A 23979-nucleotide genomic window follows, 5' to 3' on the forward strand; every position below is an offset into this window, starting at 1 on the left:
ACACACAAAAACATGTGGTGCAGCAACAACCTAATTCATAACTACCACAGGTGTCTGGGTACCTGAAACTGCACCAAGAAACAGGCAACTAGAGGAGAGGCACACCTAGCTAGCCAAGACAAAAGGCAGCTGTCAGGGCTCAAGCTAACTTATTTGCTATGCTGTGTTTCACTTCATCTTCTGATCATGCTTATTTTTAAGCATCAAAAGTCATTTGGCTATCTGTTATATTGAATGACTATTTGCAACTTGGACACCCCAGAAAATGCACTGTGTGTCTTCTGGTTTCACAGCATCTTACCCTCTCTTGCCCTGTAATTACAGAGCTCCTCGTTAAGAGCAAGTAAAACCCTGAAGCTTGCTAGAAATTCAGCATTCAGAAAGTCATGAGGCTCCTTTATAACAGCATTTGGTTCAGGTGTGGGGGACAATGACTTGCTGAATAATGAAATTTCATGGCAGCTTGCAGATTGAACTAAACTAAATAATTCAACACTAGATTTCTGGGAAGTGCTGTAATAGTTGAGCTCTTTGTTTGTTTCTTTTAAAATAAGCTGGCCCCATGAATGAATAAACAGCATTGCTTTCAGATATGTGCAGCTCCTTTAATGTAGGTGTGCTGCCTATAAAGAAAAAAATCACTAGGCAAAGAAAAATGTTTGAGAAAAATGACATTTTCTATGTCAAAGCATCCTCAACTCCAATTCTTTAGTGAATGCAAGTTCTAGGCTTAATGTGGAGGGGTAGCATCGCTAGATAAAGCAGTGTTACAGTACTCTACCTGCTAATACAGTACTCTGAACTCCACCATATCCATTTATTCAGCCTTTGAAAAACCTCAGCTTGGAAAAGAATTGCCTCATCATCTAAATACACTATTTTCAGAAAATGACATATAAAAATTTCAGAGAAGCTGTTAGTGGAGGCAGTTGGCAAGAGTCCCATCTATGGGGTGGTAAAAGGCTTTTCTCTAAATGCATTTTGAGTGCTTTAGAAGAACTTTGTTTATGATATTGTGTTCACAATGAGCATATGGATATATGCCTTCATTACAGAGTTACCCCAAGGTCCGCTTCCAGACATAGTAGAACAAGATAGTTTCTGAGGCTGATATAGATTTCTTATTACAGTTCAAGCCTGAGACAACAATACAAATAAATAAATGAGGAAAAAAAAGTTACTAATGAATACTAAGATGTAGGCAAATTTTCACCTTAAAATATCACTTGCTTATCACCTGAAATAAAGATTGGCCCTGAAGACGTGCACACCACAGTTTGTATCACTTCAGACATCAGCTTAGACCTAAATTTCAATCTTGAGCTTTTATCTATACACACTTCAGTCACCGAGGAACACACACACAACCTCTCCTAGAAAGGCTGACTTTGAGGGTAAAGCCCAAAGACAGCAGAAAAAGGCTAGAGGCAAGGGATAGCAACCAACCCTAGCACTAGGCCTTCTCTCCAGTGAGAAGTAGCTGCTTCTGGCTAAGTGACATGGGTGCCATGCCAGTCAGGAAATCAAAGAGGAGAGATCACATTCTGATACAGGAGACGGTGCACTCAGAGCTTTGAAGAAATCTGGGGTGTACAAGTGAGGTGCTAGAACAGTGCTGGAAGGACGTTTTGGTCTAGGAGCACTTGAAAGGAAAGAAGTAGGATGACACTTTCAGCGAAAAATTTTCCCTCAATTATTTGGCACTACGTTAAAAAAAAAAAAAAAAAAGGAAACCTAACTGAACAATCAGGTGCTTTGTTTATATATCAGGCTGAAACAGCTTATTTTTAAAAGTCAGCCTTCTCCCTCAGATTTGTCCTATCAATCATTTATCTCATGGCTTTTCTCACGCATTCCCAAGTTGAGCTCACCCATTTTTGTGAGGGCTTTTGACACAAAGCCTGGATCTGGTTGATCTCTTGGATAAGATTCAGCCTGAGAAAAAGCAAAGCAAGAATTTAGCCTTTAACCTTCAGCTTACAGAGTGCTAGGAAAAACAAAGACATCTTTTCACAGGAAAACAAAGTGATCAATATTGCATCATCATGCTTTGGGTTTCTGGTGGAGATGCATTTACAAGTTTTATTTTATGAAAGAAGTTCATTTTCACAGTTGTTTTTTTTTTTCAACTTGCTGATATGGGCCACTGGGAATGAACATTCAAGTAAAGGGGCGTAGCTGGGGCTTGGACACGCTTCTGCCCTTGCTAGGCACTGTAGCTGAATTTTGATCCTTCTGTTTCTGAGAAGTCCTACAGAAGTTCACCAGTCCTTCTCCAATACAAAGTCTCCCATGGAGACATTCTCACACTTGCTCTTCTTGAGGTTTTGCCATGCTTTACCTCAAGGTCAGCACAAATCAAAGCCTATCATACTGAAGAAACTAGAGCACATCTGGGTAAAAGAAAAAAGTCTGAGTTGACCCACTCTCATCATAGGATACTATCTTACCCTGAAGGAAAAAAATATGTATATATATATATGTATATATATATGGTAAGAAGTTTTGACAAATGAACTAGCTGATTTAGAAACACAGAAGATAACTCACAGTAGAGGTACTGAAGTCTTTTTATACTGTAGTAAATGGCTCTGAGAAGATTCTTTCAATTTGTTAGTTTTTGATCTACTGATGAATGTTTGCCATACGATCAGCCTGCATTATCTTTTTTTTCCTATTTCTTTTCTTAAATTATTTGCATAGCACCAGGCCAAAAGAGGTGACAGCACAGCTGATTTTGGGCAGGCACACCCTTTTCACTGGTGCTATCTAGCATAATGATCCCAAGACTTTCTGATGATGTTATTTTGTGACGCTCTAAAACCTTTCAGCTCTACCATGCTTGTTGCCACTCACATTCAATCAAAACGAACAAACAAACAAACAAACAAAAATAAAAACCAACAACAAACAAAACAAACCCAAACAAACAAACAAACAAACTCTGAAGAAACAACCTTCATCATTGAAAAGGCAACACTACAAGAAAGTACCTATGTCCATGTATATTCTGTAATAGAAGCTAATGAAGTTTGATCAAACCCAGATAGATCTAATAATGATTAACTTAAGTGGCAACCTTGAAGGACAGAAAATTATTAATTCCCTTTTTTTCTCCCCAGAGAGTGGTAAAATTTGTTATGTCTTACTATTAAGTTAAATCATCAGAAGGCCCTTAAAAATAGAAAGAAAAAACCATATTCCTCATACACACAGAAGTACTGCTGCAGTTCATAGAGGACAATGGCATAATGAATCACTGGCAGACTGAAGTATAATTCTTCAAGTCACAGTTAATTCAGTCATTGTAATCTAAATGTTGATGAACAACTGAGCTGTTCCCATGTGAACTGACAGCCAGGGTCTGTGATGATTGCCTGTCCCAATTTTTGAGGCCAACAAAAAGAATAGATGGCAAAATAGAATACAGGTGCAGTCAGACTACACTATTTTCGGATTATCTTGGTCTTTTCCATTGACAGTAGGGAACGTGCTAATTGCAGTAATGGCATTAAAAGGAGATTAAAAACATTTAAGGAATTGCTGAGTGTTGTGCCAAAAAAGGTAAATAAGGTAACATGTTTTCAGAAAGTATCACAAAAATACCAGCTACTCAGAGTACATTAAGAAAAAAAAAAAATCAAGGTGATTTCTGAAACAATCACTATCCTGAATTCCTCTCACAGACACCAGCAAATACTCCCCAGATAATTTGTTTTGCTTTGTCCAATTGCCAGCGCAGAGGAGACTGGATAGGGGATGTTTAATTGTAAACTACAGTTTGACATTTGGAAGGTCCTTGCATAGTGACTCAAGAATATCAAAATATACTGAAACTCATGGAAGAAAGTTAATGCTTGAGCTTGTCCACAAGAAAATTTGTCCACTTTTTTTTTTCTTTTTTTCTTTTTTCTTTTTTTTTTTCCAGGCAGCATGAGACAGTATCAGCTTCTCGATAGGAAATTTTTAAAGAATTGCTTAATTCGAACCATGGTTACAACAAAGTTTCTCAGTAGGCTCCAATCTGAAAGAGAGCCATCCCAAAATAACTATCAAGGCAGTCAGGGCAAAGGCAAAAGTAGGTTTGACACTTATCTACCTTAGTTGTGGCAGGATTTAAATCAATTCCCTCTGCATCTCTCTGAGTACCCTAACAACCATAAGTACTGGCTATTTTTAAGCATGAGAAATGAAGCAGGAGAGTGGAAGCAGACATAGCTTTGGAGCAAAAAAACTGACCTGACCTATATTGTAATAGCTTGTGCTTGTAGCACTGGATGGCACTGTTACAGTCATCATGTTTTAGCCTAGATAGCAACTTCAGTGTTATTTTACGTTATGATTTTCACATATTAGTAATGACAATAACATTATACAGAGCATTGAAGAAAGTCACTTCACCCAGATCTTATTTTTCTAATTGGTAAAAAAAAAAAAAAAAGATTTATCCCACAGAACATCAGTTGAATCACAACTGAACAAGATCTGAGGATAAAGACTTAAAAGTCTCTACTTGAGGGAAAAACTTCAGTAGACCAAAGCTCATGACAAGGGAAAAAAAAAAAACCAACATCTCTAAGTGTTCAGGGCGAAACTTACATAACCAAAAACTGTCAAAAACTGTCAAAACTAATAATGGGAAAAGACTACCTATTATCAGTTTCAGCTCTGCAAATCTGAGATTTTCCCTTAATAGCAGTTCCTTAACGTCAGTTTATTTATTTGTCATAAAACATCAATACCTCCCAAGCTGCAAAGATATTTCACATGTACTCCTCCATCCCAAAACCAAACCCAAGTAAAAATTTAATTAGCTCCTTCACACATACACTCCTAAGAAAACAAAACGTCTGAGAAGACAGACCCCAAACCTCAGCAAATCTGAGTTCCTAGCGGAGAACACTCAAGTCAAGTACCAAGCCCCCCTGCCCTGTAAGCGGCTGCTGCTCATTTTCTTCTCTTTGATCAAATTTTTCTCAGGTGTTCAGAGCCTAAACCACTACATCATTTACAGATCATTGTCTTTCCTTAGAATTCGTGTTGCAAGAGTGAATGAAACAACTTGAAGAACTGCTTCAGAAAACTGAATCAAAGATGAACCTTAACCTTACATCTGAATCCTTTTTCTCCTTCAGGCTACAAGAACCCAGGAGAATTCAACATGTGAGTCTTATCAAAGCTATTCTTGGGACCGCAGTTGCGTTCTCTTCACCTCTAACTTCCGCACAGTTTAGCTTACTTCTTTGTGTCAGTTCAGGCTTAAATTAGAAACTCTTGCAGGCCTGCTCTTTCAAGTGAAAACTACCATAAGAGAAGCTGAGTTGCTATCTTAAAGCAAATAGTGAGTATTAAGTAGCACTAGAAGCAAATATTTGTGGCTATGACGTCTGTTCTGATCCAAAACCATCACCTGACTAGCCTACGTGTTACAGACTAAATGGAAACAGGATACAGCCATCACTGTAAAGCAGCAACTTCAAACTTGGGGGTTGTAATGGTATAACGCAATGGAAAATTACAGCAGTAATAGTGAGATAGCAAAGTCCTCAGCTGCAGGAAATGAGGACAAGCCCAAATGCAGCAGCTGTAGACATAGAAATGAAGGAAAAGAGCTGCTTTCCTTTAGAAGGTCTCAGGTAGGTAGGAATCTCCAACGAGATACCTCAACTATACTGCCAACCCTTAAATGAGGTCTGGGAAGGCGTGGATCCTGGCTCCACCCCTTCCAGTTACTCAGGTGCACTGCATACATGTGAATGCCCCTGGGTTGGCCCTGCCTTCCCACCAGGTGCTCAATCACTGGTTCAGGCCATGACTTATCATATCTGCTACAGGGGTGTAGAGGAGAAAGGGTATAAATATCTTCTGGCATTTTTTTCTCTTTACTCTGGGAGGGAGAAGGCTGCACATCTCACAGTACACGTGTACACAGCTGATGTGTAGAATGCTAGTCTCTAGGTGGGAGGAAGCATCTACATCCTGTTGGAAAAAGACGCCTATTTATTTTGTATTAGAACTAATTAACTACAACACACTTCTTAGTGGGGGAAGGTATTTTTCTCATGTCAGACATTCCTGTCAATAGGGCTGAGCAGGCATAGCTGGTGCATAGGGCCATGTGCTGCTTGTGGACGTAGGGTGGTCTCTGGGCTGAGCCCAAGGAGAAGGTGGGATGGTACAGCTGCACACAGCTGTGCCTCACCAGCAGAATAATCCTGCTGGAAGTTCATAGAATAAGCACCCCATTTCACTCATATATAAAGGGAAACATAACCTATTCCGGCTATACGGAGTGGTATTTTCCTCAAATACAGCTCTCTAGCCAAGTTGAGTCTCTAGAAGGAGCACACCCCAAAAGAAAAACCACTAGAAAACAACACAGTATTCTCCCTACAGCACTCAAAAGCCAGGTATGCTACAGAACAGACTATCATAAAGCAGGGAACCAGGCTTTGGTTCACTGGGAAAGGAGCTTTCAGAATCCCACTGCTGTGCTGGCCCACACAAAGTCATTGAATATCTCAGCTGAAGGTAAGTGTGGTAACATGGGAAGCACAGCCCTTATATCCAGCCTCCCTTCTCTCCAGTGATGGGTTTAATTTGTAAGCTTTTCAAAGCTCATTTTGTAGCTCTTAGTACCAGTAAGAACATAGTTGTAAAGCATTGAAATTTCCCTGAAAAATTTCACAGGTTGGTAAGGAATGGATGTTGATTCTTTGCTTTGTTTTGGTGAGACTGAAGGGTAGAAGAGGTATTCTTTCAAGCAAGCATCTAGCATGCTTATGCTTTCCAGCCCTTAGTTAGAAGGATGACAGCATGGCTGATGGCTGCTGTGATGATGATGTTCTCATTCCTTCAAATGTAAGAAAAGCTCTGATGTAACAGAAGCCTTACAGTTCCCAAATGAGACACCTTCTGAAGACTTAAAAATGTAAGTTAACCTAAAAATGAACCAAAGAGCACAGCTGTGGTGACCTGGGTGCCAGTGCTTCCATCATTGCAGTATTCTAAGTCATTTCCCCAAAAATAACTCACTGCAGCTGAATGTCAAGTGTTACTCAAAGTCAAGTTCATACCAGATGTAGACAAGTACATTACATTTCTGGTATATAGCTTAACAGGAGTGATCCTGGGCTGTTCAGCCATGCTGTCTTGGCTTGAGTACCCTGTAACACAGTGGTTAGAGGCCATGTTTGTGCTGTTACTAATGTCTGCTTGAAACACCAAATAATTGTTTTCAGTGGTGATATAAGCACTGAAAACCCAGTATTTTTTCTTTCTTGTTTCCTGGCTACATGTTTACAGCTTCATCACCACAGTTTCATGTTTCTTGGGTACAACAGCTTTGGCTGTGAAGTGCCAATAGGTGTCCACAGCAATTAAAATAACATTTACAGGTGTTGAGCAACATGATGAGCATGAGCTACTACTTTGCCTCCCCATTCTGTTACCAGAAAACCCAGGCATATTGGTGTGTGCAAAAGTTATTTTAAAAGATGGTTGGAACAAAGGATGAATCTACCTAATTCAAGGCCTCAAATCATTTATGCTTAATTGACTTTAAAAATGAATTAAGAGAGTGGAGCTATGTGTCTTAAAAGAAAATAAGACAATAGCCGGACAACACCAAAGAGAAAAACATTTTTAATTTTAAGCAAAGCTCAATCAGGGAAGGCTCTGTATGAAACATGAAAGCAGTCTCCAAGCAAACTCCAGTTATCTCCTAGTCATTTCCCTAAGGCTTTTATTTATCTTAACAGGATTATCACATTTATCCAACAAGTAACTAGAGAGTTTGGAACTACAACAGCAAATTGTGCTAGATGCACCGCAGCGCAGAATGCTACGTACTAAATTCTTCGACAGGAGCGAGAAAAAAAACCCTAAAAAAACTGGATGCGCAGTACCCTCTAGTGGCAGAGGCCTGTCCTCACACTCGGTTTGAGGAAGTGCACACGATCTGCTCAGTGAGAGACTCTTAACTGGAGAACTCGGTCTAAGAAAATCCTGGAAAGTGAGGTACGAACCAAGCAGAGCATCTTCCTTCTCTAACTCAGAGTTTTTCAGTCTAAATTCCAGTTTTCAATGCTTTACTCCATTCAATCAAGTGTATTTTCACACTTTTTCTTTTGACAAATAATCTCTCTGAGAAAATAATACAGAAGGAAAACATCTCTGTTACTAACTCATGTATTCCAAGACTGATACTCTGAAAGTAAAATGAAATCTCAGTTAATTAGAGCTAAATAATGCAAAGTTGAACATAAAAGATTAATAAAAGATAGCATACTGGCATAGCTGCCCATAGAAGCTGTGGTGCCCCATCCCTGGAGACACTCAAGGCCAGGTTGGACAGGGCCCTGGGCAACTGGACTGGTGGGGGGCAGCCCTGCCCATGGTCCTTTTCAGCCCAAGCCTTCCCATGAATACTGTATTTTAAAAAAGAAAAAGAAAATGAGAAAAAGAAAGAAAAAGAAACAAGAAATTAACATGTCTTTTTAGGATGTGAACAGATACCTGCATATTCGTCTGGAAGTGTCTGCCTATTGATTTATAATCAGTCATTTCAACACTTTCCCCTCCTCTCGCTTAAAGTCTGGGAATCATTGCTGCACAAGATCTTAGTGTTTTTGAGGGTGCTTCTATTTAAATAAAAATCCTTCTGTACCTCATGTGAAGAGATGCTTATAAATGAAAGAAAAATACACATGCAAACTTATGATCCAGAGTGTGTACTTTTAGCTGTTTTAATTTAATCATTAAAGGGAGCAGAAGTGGGTTGGTTTTTTTTTTTGTTTGTTTGTTTTTTGTTGTTGTTTTGTTTTGTTTTTGTCTTTAGTTTTTGTTTTTTGGAACTTAGAATACAGTGACGTTTTCTGTAAACAATTCTGAAAGGTTTTGCCCTGTCAGTAGGGAAAAAGAATGTACATTTCATCCAGCACTTATTGAACACCTTATTTCAGCAAGATATTTGATGCTTATTAAAGACCATCACTGGAGCATGCAATTAATTTTTCAGTAGAAAGCAGCAAGATTCTTAAGGAAAAGAGAACTAATGGATGAATGCAAGTGATCAAACAAAGCAGAAATTTTGTTGGATGTGTGGACAACATTAATCATTTTGGCTTCAATTCTGAGCTAGCGTTCCTATTCTTTTCAAGCTATACACACAATTTGGTAACATGCTGCCTAGATAATGTATGAAGTGTTTTAAAAAAGCTAGTCAAACTGGAAGTGCAATCTTTTGACTGAAGCTAAGGTCAAGCACTCTATATCTTGAATCTATCCAAATATCAAAACTCCTCCTTCCCTTCACAGTTAGTTTGTCAAGTAATCTTACCAAAGTCTCCCATCACCTTGACAGGATAACAAAGGGCTGCATATGCATCTACACGTGCTATCTATTGATTAATAAAACAAGGCTTCTTCCAAGAGTAGTTTATTTTAATCTCAAATGCTTGAATGCACTTCAATCTGAGCAAGGAAGAGAAAAACTGTGGTGCTTTCTTGCCTCTGTGTTTGATTGCCTCTCTCTTGCAGAAGACATTCTGCAGATTATGGCAGTTAGACTTGGCTTTATTCATTTATGCCACCTAATTATTATGCCCTTCAGTGATTGTCTAGGATGTCCCTTTAATAATTTCCCAGCAGTTAACAAGATAATGCCACTAAACTCCGTAAACTCATGTTACTCTGGTAAGGCAAAATATTCATGCAAGTTGAAGGAAAACTGTTTTCAAGTAAGTTACAGAGTTGAAGTCTTCTGACCTGTCACTGGGTTGCACCGCTTTGAAGAAAACTTCAGAGAGGTTTTACAGTAGGCACTGTTAAACGAGGTGCATTCACATGAGCACAAAGAATGTTTAAAATCTTAGAGAGACTTTTCAGAAGCTGTTAAATAAAGCATAATAAAGTAAATAAAGCACAAAGGACTGCTTTCATAACTGGTTTTCTCATGAGAACTGCTATTTTTATTTTCCTGGTTAATCACTGAGAAAGCTTTGTGTTCCACCTCACCACATTGAGTTTCATGCAAGGATACCTTTGCCTCTGCAGTCTCAAACAATATTTTAATCACCATTATGTAATAGTATATTTGAGGATATTCCTCACTGCTGTGCTTTGAAGCTTCTCTTGCACATGAAGATGTATCCTTCTGTCCTTAAGGGGCACTTCTTTAAGTTTTTCTTTTCTTTTTTTTTCTCCTAGCAAAGCTGAAGTACAAAGGTACACATGGATATAACAACTTAGATCAGTTTATCATCATACAAACAGCATAAGCACCTCAAAGACTATTAGGACAGCTGCTATATATATATATATAAATATATACACACCGTTACTTATATCTCTCAGAACTTTGCACTGCATTTCAAAGCTATCACTAAGTTAGCTACATGACCAAAAACCACAGAACCAGAGATTATTATTTCTGTTACTCAGAGCTGAAGTACACCACTCGATAGTTTTATATAACTTCTGCTGTCATGAAATAAATATATTCATACATTATATTCATACATTACCATAAATCAATGAGCTGATCTCAACAGCTGAGGAGTACTTTAGCATTCAATTTGTAGTTTGGATTACTGTTCTTTTGTGTTCCCCAGTAGAGCTTCATTTGTGTCCATGGCCTAGTAGGATCTAAATCTTCCCAATTTTAGTTTGCTGCTTTGACTTTCTGACCTTCGATTTTAAATGCAAAGTCAGTGGCAACATCTCAGCGCTCAAAGCAAAGCTTGTAAGGATTACCTTCAGTCAGCACTGGAGAGCTTTACAGGAGTGATCAGAGTTTAATCTGTTTCTAATTAAAAGTTGATCTGCTTGTCCCCATGCTCTAAAAATATCAAGATGTTTATATAAACTGTGCTTTTTCTCTCTCTCTCTTCCCCCCCCCCCCCCCCCCCCCCCCCCCCTTTTTTTTTTAATTCCCCATGATTTTATAACACAAACAAAAGAATTCAGGGCATTAGAAATGTTTCCTAGTGGGGTTCAGGTAGTTATGTTTTTGAATGATTAACAAAGGAAACTTCAAGATCAACTTACTGCTAGAAGTGAAAAGAAAAGAATGAAGGGACAAATTAGTAAATTAGATATATGAGGTCACCTTTCAGTAGAAAGAGCAAAGTCGATTAAAAACAGTAATGGACTGTATAAACAACCATTGCTTGTATGATATGTTCAGTCTGAGAGATAATTAAGTTTGATTAAGCAAAGACAGGTCACTAAGAAAAAACAAGGCACAGAGGAGATCACATAGGTAAGTGGTATTTGCTGTTGTCTTATTTCATAGCATTTCCTAGCTAACTAACATTAAGTAACAGCTACCTGAAATTCTGACCCGTGAAGTACCTGAGAGCAAGGATTCAGCATTCTGAATAATCTGGCTTCTCTGAGACACATCCTTCCCCTTTTTTCTAACTATTTCTTTACTAGAATTCTTTTCTTTTTCCTCCAGTCTATTCAGATAGACAAAGCAAGTATCCTGTTTATTTCTGTTATCCAACCAAGAAAAAGCAAAGGCCTTACCCAAAATAAAAACAAACAAAATAAAACCCAACCCAACAACCAACTGACACAATCCAGCTTGTTCTTCGAAATAATTTTTTTGTTTTTCATGAAAGATTGGGTGTACTTATTTTAGTTGTTGTGGACTTGTCTTTCTTTGTAATAGCTTGTATGGTGCTATACCTTGGATTTGTGACCAACACAGCGTTGATAAGACAGAGATGTTTTCGTTGTTGCTGAGCAGCGCTGCACAGAGCAAAGGACGTTTCAGCTTCTCACATTGCCCAGCCAGTGGGGAGACTGGGAGTGCACAAAGAGCTGAGAAAGGACAGAACCAGGACAGCCGACCTAAACTGAAAAGAGAGATAGGACCATATACCATATGGCATCATGCTCATCAATAAACCTAGGGAAAGAAGGAGGAAAGGGAATGTTTAGGTGATGGTACTTGTCTTCCCAATAACAGATACATGCAATAAAATACTGTTTTCCTGAAAATGGCTGAATATCTGCCTACCAATGTTCAGCATTGAATGAACTGCTTGTTTTGCTATGCTTTCATGTGCAGCTTTTATTTTCTCTAATAAGCTTTTTGTCCTTACATTTGCTCTTCCATCTCTCTTCCGCATTCAATCTAGAGGGAGCGGGCAAGTGATGCTTAATTTCCTACCAGGAAATTAACACTGAGAAATACAAAAACTTTTACCTCTGAACAACAGCCTTTTCAGTCAATGCCTCCTGATTAATATAGGCTGGATTTTTTAAATCAGGCTTGTTTGGTTGGTTTTTTTTCCCCCAGAATATTCTCTGGGATTTTGCTCAGTCATTGTCAAGTATACTGCAATTCATGAGTTTCCAGATTACTTGGGACAGGAGTTGTTTCAATCTCTGTGCTGTGAGGCATAACCAACAGAAAGCCATACACTAAGGTTAAAAGTACTCAAGTGCTGAGCAGCCCACGTAGCACTGTAGTTTCCTTTTGTTTTCAACCTGCTTGCAGTTATACAGTCTATTTCTGAAGTCTGTCCACACTCACTATCAGAGACTCTAGAATATCAAAACTCCATTTACCTTCAAGCACAGCACAAGCCAGAAACTCATCCAAAAAGCTCATTACAGTAAGAATCAAGGTTTTCCTCTGAAGGCTCTTTATAAGCAAGAGGTTACAGGACAAAATGAAGCCATTAGCAACATTAAAAGGGATGTGTGTGAGACATGGGTGATAACATTTAGCAGCATTGCTTGTTGGGACACTCAAACAGGTTTGAAGGGGGAACAACACATTTTCAGCCACGGCTGAGACAACAGTAACATTCACCTGAAGGAACCAGAAATGAATTTATGGTTCATATTTACATTCTATTATCCTAATCTTTTATTCCTATCTATTGTGTCACTCATAGTGATTTGGTCATTGCAGCTGGAGGCAATTGTCTCCCATAACAGCATCCACTTTAGGTATGTGTTTCAGCAAAGATCTATTATTGTTTGCTCCAACCAGCTGAGAAAGACCACAGATTTGAAGCAATACCACTTTAATTGCCAAATAATTCCTTTCCTATTGCGGTAGATATGTCATTTAGTAAACCATGTATTGCTGTCCAGCTTTCCCATTTTGGAGCAAATAAAAACCTCAACATTTGAGTAGAAAAAATAAGGTTGTTCCTAAATGTCTTTCTCATCACCAAACACTAAGTTGTTCATATAAATAGCTGCCTGTGGGATATTTTTATTTGTACATTCAAGCTGTTTATTTCTTTATGTTGCTAAAAGAGAATGTTCAGTTGAGAGTTGATGTGTGTGTGTGCAGAGACCTAAAAACTCCCGAGGTCTTTACTGCCCACAGGAATGTAATTTTTGACTTGAAAAAGGGATGGTGAATTACCTGAAAATTAATGGGCTTTGCTTTATTTTCAGAACATCAGCAGGTATTCTGTTTTGATTTACTTTCTTCCAGACATAAAGAGGGTAAATATTGAATGTAATATTTGTCCTGTTATCTAGAACTAGAGCCTGCATGAATAATGTATGCTAGTTCGAAAGCAGTGTTGATACTGCTAGTGCTCATCCTAATGTTATGTGTGTTTTTCATATTTTAAAGTGATATAACAATTCTTTGACAAGTATTCCCATTTGAAGTGAAGAGATGCTATACTGGAGAAATTATAGAGAAAATGTTATAGATCAAGAAGCCTCAGATGAGTAGTCTAAGTAGTTTCTTTACCCAGTTGAGTCTTTTCAGTGATGATATTACGTGCTATAACTTCAGGAGAGAGGAATGTTCATGAAAATGGTTAAATTCAACCTGGGTTTAAGAGAAACAGCAAAGATTAGAGATGGTGTAATGACTTATTTATTCCAGAGCTTGATGTTCATTTGCCATCTTTGTCACAGCAGAATGAGTCATTTCCAGCAGACAGCTGTGCAGATCAGGATCAGATGTTTGCTGGGCTGCATTTTGTTAAAATAAACAGATGCAGCTGCAATTTCACCCAACATTCGTGACTGGGTGTTAGAGAAAAATGTGAACCAACAATATTGACTACTGAATTATTGCTGTCTGCTAAGCTGATATTTCCACAGTTTGATCCCTAGAGAAAATGCATTCTCTCCATTTGAAAACAGAGTTTTTTTGTTTGTGGAAGCAGAGAAAGCAAGTCAGAGGAAACTCCTGAAATGTCATTATTGTCTGGTGAGAGCCATAAATGTTACAGAAATGATCTTTTCTAAAACAGTAGAACACATAAAATGTATATTTTGAACTCCCCCAAGAGACACAATTAGAAACTTTGGTTGTGGGAGATTTTCACATAACTCCAAATAAGGACCTGGCTCTTAGGATACCTACTTCTGGGGTGACCAAACTCCTCAATAGGTGTTTTAGGGTTGGAGGGTTAGGTTCCATGTATTTGGCAGCTGCCAGATATTGTGGAAGAGCCCCAAGCTCTTCCTACTATATAATCTAAGTTCACACAGAAACTGATTTTTGTTAGTTATAACTGAGATGAAGGAATAAAAGTTAGAAATGAGAGAAGGACTCAAATATGTATGAAGGCTTTCTTTGAACTGGTTGTTTGTGAAGATGTGGAGAGAAAGGAAGAGCAAAACAGAGGTTTTATTTGCAAGGTCACCGTAACTTCTGTCTTATTACTGTGCTGGGAAAGCACTTCTGGAAATGGGAAAGAGCTTTCACTTCTGCCAAGCCAAACTGCTTTTCTCTAAAAGCAGTGTTGGCACTCAGTCCCCCCCTCCTCTGCAGAACTAATGGAGGTGACAATGTAACTATGGTGATAGAAATACTTGCTACCCATTTTGCTTAATGCACTGTTTGCTTTTCACTTGTAGTTCTGCTTCCTAGAACTCTGTATGGCTTATTCCTCCAGACATCCAGTCAATGCAGGTAACAGTAACAGCAGCGACCTCTGGCAGAAAAACAAGCATCCATAAAAAAAAGGAAAAACTTCACTGAGAATAATTGCCCACTTGGAACGACTTACCACTGGGTAATAAGTCTCCTAACAGCAGGTTTGGCATTGTTTTTGGAACATAAGGAACAGCTGGCACCTCAATATAAAACAAGCCATATCAGCATCTGTTGTCCAAACCAAACACACTACTGCATTTTTTTTCTAAAGAGGGAAAATATAAAAAGAGGTATTCAGCTCAGGGAAAAACCTCAGCAATAGATGCTTTTATTTTCAGGCCACTGGCTTGGAAGCTGTTATGAATTTCTAATTAGATGCAACTAACTTGCTAACATTGCTCTGAGAATATAGACTATAGGTCATAATCGCTTTTCACAAAAATTTCCTCTGAAGAAGGCATACACTGCTATTTTCAGGGATGATGTGATGCGTGCCCATCTTGCACATTTTGCCCTGGGCAGATAACAAACATCCGAGAAATAATGCTGAGATGTGTGAGTCTTCGGGGTATGGACCTCCTTATCTTTTTCCTGAGCTCAGTTAATAAAACTTATATTAGATCATATAGCCCATATGCTGAAGTAGATGTACTGTAGCTCCCACACTCTTAATTTCCAAACAACCATCTGGTTACAATGAACTGATAAAGAACCATCTTTGCGACACAGAGAAAGGGAAGTCTGGTTACTACTCTTCTGCAGCTTCAGCAAGGTGCAGAAAGAACTTTTCTACTTGTTGGTAATAAAGTATTGTATGAACATGAACTTGGGCTCAAAACACGCATGAATCAAACTACCAGTTAACCAAATTAAAGTGATACAGAGCGTTTCAGAGCTGTAGAAAGATCAGATTATAAATCCTGAAGATCAACAGCTGTGTTTGTGCTGATCCTCGTCCCATCACTCTCCGGCAGGATGAGAGTGCATTCATAGAACTTGGAGCATATAGCCATTAAGTAGTCCTGCCTGGAGAGAAGAGATCCTCCTGGCAAGAGGCAGCCACACCTTGGTTCTCCATTAAAATGATATTAAAATACTCCTATCCATTTTGTCAGTCGTGTCAGAACTCCTTCATTTAAAATGCTGAAGTGAAATGCATAAGAAAGATGGATGCAAATAAGTCAGTTGCTTTGAGTCCTTTGCCATTTAGCTGTGAGAAGAGCAAAGGGGAAAGAAGAGGGCAGTCAGTGAGTGCAGTCCTCTAGCTGGAGCAACCCCTGAGACTGGAGCTTTTATCCAACAGACACCCGAGTAAGCCACGATCTTTTCCCATTGCAACTTTTCTCTTCAGTTCTCTATTGTAGTTTTCATCTCTCTTTGTATAAGTCATATTGGCCCCCGAAAGGGTATTCCTTAATACCAATTAACTTGGCTTTCTAGTGGTAATGGTATTTTCTCTTCATTACTGTTCTGAAATTCAGGCTTTTAAAATTTATATTAAGCTTAGTTGCATTAAATTCTGTGTTTCTTCAAAGTGCAGTGAAAGGGACTGGTCTTCCTTTGTGATGGGGCAGTACTAGGGGCACAGTTAGACAACAGGTATGCCTGGATGCTGAGTGGAAAAGAAATCATCATTCACATGGCAGCTTGAATAAAAGCACTGTGTGCAGCCAAAGCAAGGAAGCAGAAGCCAAAGTAGATTTCTCTTCATCTGGAAACTGCAATTCAAACTAGTATTTTTTTCCCTCAAATCCAATAACTTCTTTCTTGCAGAAAGCAAGAACAGCATGCATTGGATTGCTGTTATCATATTACAGCTTTTTTTTTTTTTAACCATTCTGTAACATTCAGTGATATTAGCAATATCTATGAAGAAGAACTGATCCTAATTTTATTTAGTCACTGGATAATTTAAATGTACTCTGCCCTGACAACAGTTATTGGACTTGATTTTAAAAGCCCTTCAATATGAATCGACTGAAATGTTTTCCTTTTTTTGATAGAGCAAAGCTATTGATTTGAAAAAGAAAAATGTCAAATTTGTTTGTCTCCAAGACACAGCAACTGCTAAATAAGACTTTGTATATTTACTTTTCATGTTAGGCAGATGATTTATCTTCAAGGTATGCCTCTGTGGAAATTATAGTTTGGTCAGCTTTGATAGGAAAATCTGTTTTGGCAGAACTTCTGCTTATTTTGTAGTTTAAGTTCCAGATGACTTTGAGAATGTCAAGCTGTCATCCTAACCTCCAATACTTATACTACTTCTTATTTATTTTTTACTGATATCATAAAATATTAATAGATTTTGCATCTACATAGTGTTTTTTATCCATGAATTTCAGAGGCTTTAAAAACTGAAAAATTCTTTCTGTCTGACAGGTAACGGATTTTAAGCACAGATTTACAGATGTACCCTTAGCTTAATGGCTTACCTGCACAGTGCATTTGGGTGGATTTCTTGAGCAAGCCCCATAATGCATAGAGTTGAGTAGCGTCTGTCCTTGTGGTGATTAAACCATTTCACCCAGAGTCACCCATTCAGTGAGAGTACTCCAGATCACCATACGTAACCACTATACCTAACTACTAAGTTTAACTATCTGTTCAAGTGGAAATTATTTACCCTTTTTGAATAACACTGAGCTTTGAAATCTAGAGCTAAAAGCAAGATTTCTCTGATGGAAAATGAAGAAAGAATTCTGAAGCCACTGGGTGTCACTGCTTGACTGCATTTTGGTATAATAAATTTATGAAAGTCTGCAAGATCTAAAAATAATCTGCAACAGCTCTCAGTGATGCTTCATCTGGAAAAGCTTAATTGCTTGTTCAACACACAGCATTTGTTATCAGTATCACAAGTACCAAAAACTTTCCATTTTGTTTGCAAAATTATAATTCTGAAACACCATATTTATTTTGACAGGTTTATTTTTCTGTCAGCCTTTAAAATATAGAATGTTGTTTTGTAGCGAATGATTGGAAGAGTTTTTGAATACAGGGACTCTCTTAGGTGGGAGAGAAAAAAGCATTTATATATGAACAGATATAATATGCACTTCCTTCTTATCATAGAAACATGGAATGGCCTGGGTTGAAAAGGACCACAGTGATCATGGACTTTCAACCCCCTTGCTATGTGCAGGGTCACCAACCACCAAACCAGGCTGCCCAGAGCCACATCCAGCCTGGCCATGAATGCCTCCAGGGATGGGGCATCCACAACCTCCTTGGGCAACCTGTTCCAGTGCATCTTATTTTAAACATCTTCAGGTTATCGGTTTGCTAGGGCAAACAGGTTTTGAAAAAACATGCAGAAATCCTGAAAAACAAATGAAAATCTAAAAGGGATAAAGATATGTGGTATTTACTTTTTCCATTTCTAGTCCTTCATGTTAAAGGTGGTGTTTATGTAATCTGAACGCTGTTGCTGGAGGGCAGGGACAGATCCTGCAAGCTGAAACAAAATCTGCCATTACAGTGGCAGTTTGAGCAAGAATGCATTTGTACCTTTACTGAAATACTAAATGGATATATTATGTGTTATACATGATAGAAAGACATATGAAGAAAACTGTTAACCGTTTAAAATACTGTGCTTCAGTGCCATGCGTTGTTTCATGATCTTGAGATATCTGAAGTCCCCAGAATGGTGGCATAGATCTAATTCAGGAAAAATTCAGAGAGAAACTATTTCAGCATGAAGCAACACCAGCTGGAAAGATGTAGGAGCTGTATGGACAACAAACTCAGTATGCTTCTGAACTCTAACATGTAAAGTAGGGAGCTGAAAAAGGGAGATTGGCAGAGAGCATATGTTTTTTTGGTTGTTTTTTTTCTTTTTCTTACTGTAAGCAGTCGCAGAATCTGCAGAGAAATCTCTCTGAAACAAAGCAGAGAGAAAAGGTGAAATGGTGAAATGTGAAACAGTGCTCCCAGGAAAGGAAAATCCCCTTAGAAATTATAGATCGAGATTGTGTAGAGAAGAAAGACAGACTGAGAAAGACAAATCTGATACAGTAAAGGTGAAGGTACAGCAAAAGCATTCTGGAAATTACACTTTCAAGTGAAGGAGCACCAATAAATAAAGACACAAAAAGAGAGAAGGATGCATTCTGTGGACATGTAATAGGTACTTGTTTCACTGTGCTGTGGTTCAAAATCAATGTTTTTCCAGATGTTTCCAGTATACAGACTTAAGGGAGATATTTTGAAAATGCATTCGTAATTCATTTTCATGGTTTTTCTCAAAATCCTTTCTTGAACTTTTGGAACTGTGGATTCCAAAATTTGATGCAAGACTTCTGCCACTGTCACAAGTAAATCTCTTCCTTAGAGAGACAGTGTAACCTTTCTCCATCTTTCCTGTGTTCCCCAGATTTTTCAAGCATCACATTATTTTCTTTTCTGTATTACCACATTCATCCTCAGTGAATACTTTCTTAATGGTTCGTGTGTATCAGATTTGAAGAGTTCAGGCATTTCAATGATGGCAAAATTTTCCCAGAGGAAAATTATTTGACATAAAAGACCCTAAAATCCTTAACTAGGTCCTTTAGTAATTAAAAGTGGATACTCACTGATTAAAATATAAAGAATTGCACAAGTACAAAATCTATGGAATTGCTTGAGATATTCAAATAAAATACTTCAGTAAGAAATTCATTTCAGAACTACAAATTCACAAAATAAAAGACATTCAAAGACAGAAGAGTAAACACACAGAAAGAATAAATAGAAAGAAAGCAGCTAACTGTTTTACAGGTTAATGTAGTTTTACCTGTTCTCTGTATGCAGATAAATATGTCTAATTCAGAATAGAATGAAAAAAAATTACTACAAACTGATATGCAAGTGAGAACCTACGCTCAAGCAATCTGTATTTGTTTTTTCCTTTTTAACTGATGAATAAACTAAAACAAAACAAAGGCAAATGAAAAACATTTGTTTTGCTAGGTTTTTTGTTGATTGTAGGAAGGGTTCCTGATGAAAATCTTCTGAGTCATTAGAGCCTTCATACTTTATAAAGCCTTTTTTTTCTGATAAATTTAGAGTGGGAGCCAGTTAAAGACTGGTACGTTCAAAAATAGGAGCAAAACACTCATAAATAGTGAGTGAGAATAACCATTGGAGAAAAATAATTGAAGAACTGAAGAGTGGAATCCATGCAGCAGCCAAGTGCAAGCTGCTGCTTTCTAGGTGAGCAGTGGGGAAATTCCCACCGTTCTGAGAATCATAGGGTCTTCCAGTCACTCCTTCCTGACTCTCCAACAGGAGAGTTTCCTTCCCTGCATAAAAGTGGCTCAGCATCAGAGAGAATGTAGCGGAGTGGGAATTGGCGCTTACAACAGCTGCTTTGCCAACTACGTTCTGAAAAAGAATGCATGCCTTGGCCTTCTGTCTCATTTTCACCACTTGAAATAGGGCAAACAAATCAGAAGCCATCTTATTTGTAGGGGCTGGTTGTAAGTAGCACAGCTGAAACCTGGAGGAGCAGTTGCTGAAGCACTGGATGCAGTGTTTTGTTCCAGTACCCCTTCATGTTCACTACTAGGTGAGAGACTCTTCTTTCAAGCAAGCCTGTTCTTGTAGTATTATCTAATTCAGAAGAATCTGCCTGAGAAATTCAATTTGGTACAGCAATTTCTATGAAATGTTGGGACAACAATATACGTCCTTTTCCATAACCTGTCCCTTCAGCTGGGTTCTGCTCTTAAAATCACCTAAAAAACATCAACCTATATCAGGTTGGCGGTTGCACTAAAGATCTTTTCCAAACTAGGTGTTTCTGTGGAATAATAAGTTCCTCGCCTCACTTTTTTTTCTCTATAAAAATGTTCTCATTCTACATATAAAATTACAGGAGTTGCTTTTTCTTCCTTCCCCAGTCACTGCCAGCCTTACAGATTCTGTCTGGCTCCTAAAAGTAAAACACAGTGGTTTTTTTAATTTCCACAGACTGCTATGATTTCAAAGGTTGTTTTATATCAAATAAAGCTCATTAGAGACCTTCCCAAGTGCACTGTCTTTGGACTTTATGCTAATCGATGCTTGCAGAATTGTTGCTGTTCTTTCATAGTTTGCACTGAAGTATCAAACTAGATTCAGTATTATTTGGACCCTGTTTTTGTATTATTTCAGCAATTTTTGAAGTACAAGGTATAATGTGATACAACAGCTGGTATGAATGTAGATATAGTTGGATAAGGATGATGATTCTCCAGTTGTTGGCCAAAATTCTTTGAACTTTTCAGTAACAGCCTACACATCCACAGAGGTCTTTCTGTTTCAGACAACATATGTCTACCTACATACAGCCTACATATTGATATCAACCTGATTCCATAATAACCTCATTCTTGGGCATAGAGTTAGCTAGCCATAGCTATACAATGGTTACATAGGAGGCAGTGTAACCTGACTCCATGCTTCTTTTAAATGCATCACTACTGTTCTGCACCCTTGGTTACATGAAGGCTTTCTCAGAAAGCTTCACATCCTGTTCACCCATGTTCATGGGAGTTGACGTGCCAGTGAGGTACATTTCACTTGGAAATTAAATTTCAAGTCAGCACATGGCCACAAGTTTGAATGCTGGGAAGAAACACACTTTGAGATTGCACACTCAGCTAATCATGGCGGAGGTAAGTGAAAGCAATTGAATTGTTTAGGGGAGAAAGATTTATGAGAGGAAATTTAGCTACAGCCTTAATTGGATAAAGGAAGAAATTACGGGAGGGCAGCGCCAACAACCCAAGTATGATTGCTCACAAAGCAGCAAACATGAACAATACGTGCCTTCCTCCTTTGAACACAAAAAGCAACATCTTTGTCTGAATTTAAAATTGGTCAGACTGTCAGCTCAGACTCCTAAATCTTTATTAGCCCATTTTCCCTTCCAGGTTCCATTCCTGCGAGGCATTTAAACACATGCCTGCTTTTAAGCACAGAAGGACTGCTGTTGAAGGCAATCTGAATTCCAAATTAGCCATATATATTTTAGTACTCTGCCAAAGAGGAGCTTTGAATAACAGTATCAAAGAGTTGGATATTTTATTCCCTTTACATTGATTAACCTGAGATGAGTGTATGTTTCAAAGCTGCTGGAGTGGCTGCTCAATCTATCATACCAACTATTGACTATCCTGTGTTCTTTTTGGATGGCAGTTCAGAATAATGTGACATCAGAAAGAGTGATTTATGGTATCATTTTACTGATTTGTGGAAGCCCCAGTCTCTTACATACAGGACCAGGATTTGATAAAAGCTCTAACACAGAGGTTGCTAGTATTTATGGTGCAATATATCCAGAAGGCTTAGAGTTGCCATCATGTTGCCTAATGCAGTTTTCCTCTTGACTTTGAGATATATTTCCTGCTTGATATAGATGGAAAGGCTTGACTTGGTGAAGGCTGTTGCATAATGCTGTAGTTAATGGCATGTTGGTAATTATTTATAAAAATCACTGAGGGAAATGCAGGAAAGGTGAAGGCTTGAAATCCCTGGGCATAGAAGTCCTTTGGCCTTTTCCTTGGGACAGCTATTTCTGTAGCTCTGGAATAAAGCAATGTGAACTTTATCCCACCACGTCTCTACCATTCTTCCTCCCACACGTGGTGAAAGCAACTTTGCAAGCAGAAGGTTAGTTGTGGCTTTTTCCACCTTTAATCCTTGACATTTTGTTGAGACTGCAACCAATTAGTGTCAATTGAGATTTTTATTTTTTTTCTTTGTGAAAGCTGGAGACGGAAGCCAGCAAACACTTTATACATAATAGAAGATGCTGCAAAAGGCTTGTAGGCAGGAAGGAAGATTTTCAAAGGCTGATGGTCTGCACATTTTTTTAACTCCCTGGATACCAAGCTGCTGGAAGATAACTTCCCTCTTCCTCACCTTCTGTTTTCTGCTCATGTTAATAGACTTGAAGACAATTTTTTGAGGACTTGAAGTAGCACTACAAACAGCAGCAATCTCCCTATGGAGAAGTCTTTCATAAAATGCTTTGCAGAAATCCCATCTGAATGACACACTTGCCTCAGTCTGTGCCAGTGGTCCAGCTCACCCTTACTTTGTTAACATTTCCATGATGAGTTTCACAGAAAAAAAAACACAAATTCAGCGGATGTTGCTTTTAAATGTGGTAATATAGGGGTTCCCTGAAACCAAGAGATATCAGATCCTGTAAAACCTGCTTGATTTTGTTGTGCAGGAAAGAAATGCACTTGAACAACTCAATAACTTATGTCCTGGAGGCCGCTGACAGACTCAGATGGCCTCACTGAATGTGCAGCTGTGTGGAGACACTGCCCTTCTGCCTGCCAAAAATCCTGCAGTTCCTGGGAATGGCTCTGGTGTACCTGCATTGTGGTCATGCCCTCTGGCACATGGTATTAAGACCTGACCTTCACAGAAAATTCTTCTTTGGGACTGTCAGATGGGGTCTATTTACCGCTCACAAGCTTTGGGCAGGACTCTAACTTTTGACCTTCATGAAGCAGGTGGAAAAGGAAGGTAGCTGTAATTAACGTAGCAAAAAGTGCACAGCCAGCAAAACCAATCGATAGCACACCTTTTAAATGTTCTGTTGCAAATATGAGCTATATACCTTTTCCCCAAGAAACAGTGAACATGTTAAAAACAGTATGGGATGAATACATACTGCATACTGACGAGGGAAGCAATCAATTCCCCTCAAAATACCTTTTACTGACTTTCATACACACTTTTGCAAAGGTCAACTTTCCATCATTTAGAGCCTGAGATACAGATAACTAACATTTAGTTAATTTCATTATTCTAGACTTTTTCTTAGGCTTAAGTTCCCCACCCCCTCCTTTTAAGAATAGCAATCCTGAGTCCTAAATTAATTTTGTCTACTTATGCCAATAAAGACATAAGGATCAGCCCTTATGTTTTACTTTAATGAGCATTCAGATGATACTCTCTGTCTACTGCGGAGACTGTATAACCCTTCCAGACTCTCCTTCTGAGAAGAGGTAGTTTGAATTTGAATCATATATACTACCTGCTGTGCTTAGTGCATCTCCAGAGCTAATGACTGCTATTTTTGCCCAATTGCTTTCTGCCTGTGTGCTGTGTGGAAA

Source organism: Gallus gallus, chromosome 2 (genome assembly GCF_016699485.2).
Source record: "Gallus gallus isolate bGalGal1 chromosome 2, bGalGal1.mat.broiler.GRCg7b, whole genome shotgun sequence".
Lineage (NCBI taxonomy): Eukaryota > Metazoa > Chordata > Aves > Galliformes > Phasianidae > Gallus > Gallus gallus.